At 46.0% G+C, this 6,000-nt stretch overlaps 1 protein-coding gene across 4 annotated transcripts in view; it reads right to left on the bottom strand.

The window, feature by feature from the left end:
* The window catches only part of LOC138853517 (uncharacterized), a 123,104-nt gene that overhangs the window by 53,253 nt on the left and 63,851 nt on the right, over positions 1-6,000 (bottom strand). Inside the window, exon 3 of one of the 4 annotated variants that reach the window (XM_070090629.1) lies at positions 479-554. The exons of the other annotated variants lie outside the window; for them this stretch is intronic. The gene's annotated coding sequence lies outside the window, so the exon portion shown is untranslated. The remainder of the gene's footprint in view (positions 1-478; positions 555-6,000) is intronic. 4 annotated transcript variants of the gene reach the window in all.

Raw genomic sequence — 6,000 nt, 5'->3', positions numbered from 1 at the left:
TTTGTGTGAGTATAGATGTTTGTGTATGGCGGGATGTTTGTGTACGGGGATAAAAAGTTTGTGCTGGTATGTACGTATATATAACTGTCTTTACGCGAGTCAATTCACAGCTCCTGGCCCCACCTCTTTAATTACTGAAGACCATAAAAATGCATGTACAAAAAAGTAATGTATAAGTATATCCTTATTAATTCCTGGACTTCAGGACCTGATCGTACCCAGTCTTAAACTTGTCTATGGTGTTTACCTTCCACCGCTTCTTCATCTAGTTCGATCCACTTACCGTTTTGAAAAAAGTATTTCCTGTCCCTACGGTTATCTGCATCGTACCTGTCATCTGTCTTATGTCAGTCTCGCTACATTTCGGTCCCTCCCTAACCAGTCAGTCTAGTTCACTCAATATTTGACCATGACAGTCTGTACCGCTTTTGGAAATATAATAATAATTATCGTGATGATGAACAAAAAGGCACAATACCGTGACTGGAACAATGCACAGATAACCCGCACATAGGAGAGAGCAGCTTACGACGACGTTTCGGTCCGACTTGGTTCTGTTAGGTTGAGAGTACATGAATGTTACGGGATTAGAGTGGTAGTATCCCGAGGATCATAAAGTGGGTATATAACACGTAGCATACCACTTGATATACCACCTGGCACTCCTCTCCTCCCATATGTCTCACTACATCAACACGCCCACTCTCCCCCTCCCCCACTCCTATCCGCCCACCCTTCTAACTGCCCTCGCATGCGGCTACCCACCCACGTAGACCAACCCACCCACGCCCACCCACTCACGCCCACCTCCTCCCTCACCTTCATATTCTTCTCCTCGGCCTTCCATTTCCACCAATTTTCTCGCTCATCACTAATTACTTTTCTCCCGCTGATCTTTCACTGAACCCTCTCACACTGCAAGCTTGTATACCAGCCTGTATCTACCTAACACTTCCTCCCCATCTATCAAATGTAAATGTGTAAATAGTTCATTACTTTTGTAACTTGTTCAGCTATCAAAACTTTGCGGCCCAGTCCCTGGACCCATTATGTACCTGTGTAACCCTTTGACTGCCGCCCACAGGATGGGTATCGGTTGCATAATAAAGATGTTAAACTAATCTATCTCTCTTCCTTCCCTCCTTCCTTTCTTTACCGACCCTTGCTGCACTGCACTTCACTCAGAAACTTATAAAATGTGCTGTCCTTGACTCAGCTCCTCTGAAGAGATTAGATTTGGATTAGATTTTGGCACCGAAGCGGCTAGTTCATTGTGAACCCCATATCCTCCTGTGGACGGTAGCGTAAGAGCATATGGATACACAAAAGGCCTAGGAACTAGGCCCCAAAAGGGTTAACAGGAGTGCATCTGGATTTATATCTACAGTTCACTCATCTGTTGCCAGTTATATTAAGCAAATTTAAGAAATTTGCTTAATATATCTGATATCTTACTTTCATTAATATCTCGATATAGGTTATTATACTGTCTATAACTGCTCTGAAGATGTGTGTTTAAGTACGAGGAACCGCCCAGGTATTTCCTATCTGTTAATCTGCGCTGCGGTAATTTCATATTTGCAGTTACTCGTTTTACTGCGATTTCTTCCCTCCCCTCCACACACACATTACCGAGTGTGTGTGTGTGTGTGTGTGTACTCACCTAGTTGTACTCACCTAGTTGAGGTTGCAGGGGTCGAGTCCAAGCTCCTGGCCCCGCCTCTTCACTGGTCGCTACTAGGTCACTCTCCCTGAACCATGAGCTTTATCGTACCTCTGCTTAAAGCTATGTATGGATCCTGACTCCACTACATCGCTTCCCAAACTATTCCACTTCCTGACTACTCTGTGGCTGAAGAAATACTTCCTAACATCCCTTTGATTCATCTGTGTCTTCAACTTCCAACTGTGTCCCCTTGTTACTGTGTCCAGTCTCTGGAACATCCTGTCTTTGTCCACCTTGTCAATTCCTCTCAGTATTTTGTAAGTCGTTATCATGTCCCCCCTATCTCTCCTGTCCTCCAGTGTCGTCAGGTTGATTTCCCTTAACCTCTCCTCATAGGACATACCTCTTAGCTCTGGGACTAGTCTTGTTGCAAACCTTTGCACTTTCTCTAGTTTCTTTACATGCTTGGCTAGGTGTGGGTTCCAAACTGGTGCCGTATACTCCAATATGGGCCTAACGTACACGGTGTACAGGGTCCTGAACGATTCCTTATTAAGATGTCGGAATGCTGTTCTGAGGTTTGACAGGCGCCCATATGCTGCAGCAATTATTTGGTTGATGTGCGCTTCAGGAGATGTGCCTGGTGTTATACTCACCCCAAGATCTTTTTCCTTGAGTGATGTTTGTAGTCTCTGACCCCCTAGACTGTACTCCATCTGCGGTCTTCTTTGCCCTTCCACAATCCTCATGACTTTGCACTTGGTGGGATTGAACTCCAGGAGCCAGTTGCTGGACCAGGTCTGCAGCCTGTCCAGATCCCTTTGTATTTCTGTCTGGTCTTCGATCGAATGAACTCTTCTCATCAACTTCACGTCATCTGCAAACAGTGACACCTCGGAGTTTATTCCTTCCGTCATGTCGTTCACAAATACCAGAAACAGCACTGGTCTTAGGACTGACCCCTGTGGGACCCCGCTGGTCACAGGTGCCCACTCTTGACACCTCGCCTCGTACCATTACTCGCTCCTGTCTTCCTGACAAGTATTCCCTGATCCATTGCAGTGCCTTCCCTGTTATTCCTGCTTGGTCCTCCAGTTTTTGCACTAATCTCTTGTGTGGTACTGTGTCAAACGCCTTCTTGCAGTCTAAGAAAATGCAATCCACCCACCCCTCTCTCTCTTGTCTTACTGCTGTCACCATGTCATAGAACTCCAGTAGGTTTGTGACACAGGATTTCCCGTCTCTGAAACCATGTTGTCTGCTGGTGATGAGATCATTCCTTTCTAGATGTTCCACCATTCTTCTCCTGACAATCTTTTCCATGATTTTGCATGCTATACATGTCAGTGACACTGGTCTGTAGTTTAGTGCTTCATGTCTGTCTCCTTTTTTAAAGATTGGTACCACATTTGCTGTCTTCCATGCCTCAGGCAATCTCCCTGTTTCGATAGATGTATTGAATATTGTTGTTAGGGGTACACATAGCGCCTCTGCTCCCTCTCTCAGGACCCATGGAGATATGTTATCTGGCCCCATTGCCTTTGAGGTATCTAGCTCACTCAGAAGCCTCTTCACTTCCAGAGTGAAGCGTTCCCGCTATGCAATCACTTTCTTCTCCGCTGTCTCCTCTCTCCAGCTCATCAAAATTCCATCGGTGTTTGATCAGCAATGCCACTCCTCCCCCCCCCCCTGTTCCTTCTGTCTTTCCTCAGGATCTGGTATCCCGTTGGGAAGATGGCATCTGTTATCATACCTGTAAGCTTGGTTTCTGTGATTGCTATGATGTCTGGTGATGCCTCTTTGACTCTTTCGTGCCACTCCTCCCACTTGTTTGTTATTCCATCAGCGTTTGTGTACCATACCTTCAGTTTCCTTTCCAACACCTTCTTGTACTCTTCCGAGCTTCTCAACCGTGGTTTTTCTTGGAGGATCCTGTTCCGCACTGTTTCTGTCCTGAGAATCAGCTTGATTGGTCGGTTTCTTCCCTTCAAGTACCCCCCTATTCTCTGAAAATTTACAATCTCGTCCATGTCTTCTCCCCCTATTTCCGTGATGATTTTCTCAATCTCCTTTCTTTCTTCCTGCCGTCTTTCAGTGTGTGTCCTTTCCTCTCTCTCCCGAAGCCCATGGATAAACACTGATTTTGCCCTTTCCTCCTCCCATTGCCTCTCCCTCTGTGACTCTGGTTCCTGTCTGTATGTGGTCATTTTCTCCCTTGATTTTTCCAGTGGCTCTTGGTAGCATGGTTGTGCCTCAGCATTCGATCTATCTCCCTCTCCATCTGCACCCATCTGCTCTTCCCTTCCACTCCCTGGCCCTTCTTTGCAGGCTGATAGGACCTTAGCATATTTCATATCTCCTTCCTTCCTGTTCAGCCTCTCAGCTTCGTATGGTGTGTCTTCTCTGGTCACTACCCCTGAGACTTGCTTCAGCCTGTTTACCTCAAATTCTAGGACCTTTACCCTGGCTACTGCAGTTTCGACTTGTGCCTCCCAATTCTTCGTCTCCTCCAACCTCTTTTCCCATTTCACAGAGAGCTCTTTCTCCATTTTTTCAGAAAGCTCTCCTAATTTTCTCTCCCATTCTTGCTCTATCCTTTTCCACTGCTCCTCCATCCATTCCTCCCTACCAGTACCATTGTCATCTGATCCCTGATTCCTGCGAGTCCCAACCATTTTTTTTTTTTTAGTAAAAGATAAAGTGAAAAAGAAAAAGGGGGAGAGAGTGAGAGAGAGGGAGAAAGAGAGAGAAGGGGAGGGTAGAAGGAGGGGAAAAGGGGGAGAAAGTGAGAGAGAGAGGGAAAAGGTAAGAGAGAGGGGGGAGTGACAAGGGAAGAGATGGAGAGAGAGAGAAGAGGAAGAGAGAGAGGAAGAGAGAGAGGGGGAGAGAGAGGGAGAGGGAGGGAGAGGGAGAGAGAGGAAGAGAGAGGAAGAAAGAGTGAGAGGAAGAGAGAGAGGAAGAGAGAGGAAGAGGGAGAGGAAGAGAGGATGAGAGAAAGGGGCGAGGGAGGGAGGGAGGGAGGGAGAGAGAGAGAGAGAGAAAGAGAGAGAGAGAGAGAGAGAGAGAGAGAGAGAGAGAGAGGAGATGGAGAGAGGCGGGGGGGGGGGGGGGAAGGAAGGGTTAGAGGGTCACGTCACAGGAAGGTGTGAAATCCTGTATATGGGTGTGTGTGTCTGTATGTGTGTGTGTGTGTGTGTGTGTGTGTGTGTGTGTGTGTGTGTTTGTGTGTGTGTTTGTGTGTGTGTATGTGTGTGTACGTGTGTGTGTGTGTTTGTGTGTGTGCATGTGTGTGTGTGTATGTGTGTGTGTGTGTGTGTGTGTGTGTGTGTGTGTGTGTGTGTGTGTGTGTGTGTGTGTGTGTGTGTGTGTGTGTGTGTGTGTGTGTGTGTGTGTGTGTGTGTGTGTGTGCACGCGCACACATGTATGTAGCAATTGCAGACTAGTGATCAGTGTAAGGCAACCACAGGGGAAAGGAGAGAATGGCGTGGCTCGAGACGCCTTTCGTGTTGCAAAAGGAAGACTTCTTCAGTAGCGCATGTGTATATATATATATATATATATATATATATATATATATATATATATATATATATATATATATATATATATATATATATATTAAACCAGTAGATCCTTTTGTCTTTTAACAGTAATAAAATGTATTTTTGTCTTAACAGTAAGCAGGAAAAATCACTTATCGAACACCTTTTAACAGTAAGCCAAGAGATCATATCTTTCAACAGTAAGTCAATAGATCATTCATTTCAACAGTAAGCCAGTAGATCATATCTTCAACAGTACGCCAGTAGGCCATATTTTTCATCAGTAAGCCAGGTGTTGTCGTTATGGTAACAGCCTGAGGACACGCTTACCTCCCACGCATGTAAGGGGAACAATTATTTCCCCTCAGAGAGAGGGGAGCGGCCCTCCATTTACACAAAGACAAAACAATGCCCTGGAAATAAAGACGTGAAGCATTAGAACGAACGAGGGAACCAGATTTTCTCTTCCAGACTCGACTGGGGAAATAACTAGGGTCTCCAGGGTCCAGGGGCCAAGATGTCTGCGTGAGAGTGAGAGAGACAGACAGACAAAGAAAGAGGGAGACAGGAAGAGAAAAAGAGCGAGTGTATTTACCTATTTATCGTTGCAGGGGTCAGTTTACAGCTCCTGGCCCCGCCTCTTTGCTGATCGCTACTAGATCCATTCTCCCTGCTCCAAGAGCCTTATAGTACATATTCTTAAAGCTATGGTGTGTGTGTGTGTGTTTTAAAGTTCTGCACACTGGAGGTATTACAGGCAGGACCCGCTTCACAGCGCTTCACTTTACATCG

The sequence above is a fragment of the Cherax quadricarinatus genome, chromosome 32, assembly GCF_038502225.1.
Source record: "Cherax quadricarinatus isolate ZL_2023a chromosome 32, ASM3850222v1, whole genome shotgun sequence".
Lineage (NCBI taxonomy): Eukaryota > Metazoa > Arthropoda > Malacostraca > Decapoda > Parastacidae > Cherax > Cherax quadricarinatus.
This window is presented reverse-complemented; position numbering and strand designations above follow the sequence as displayed.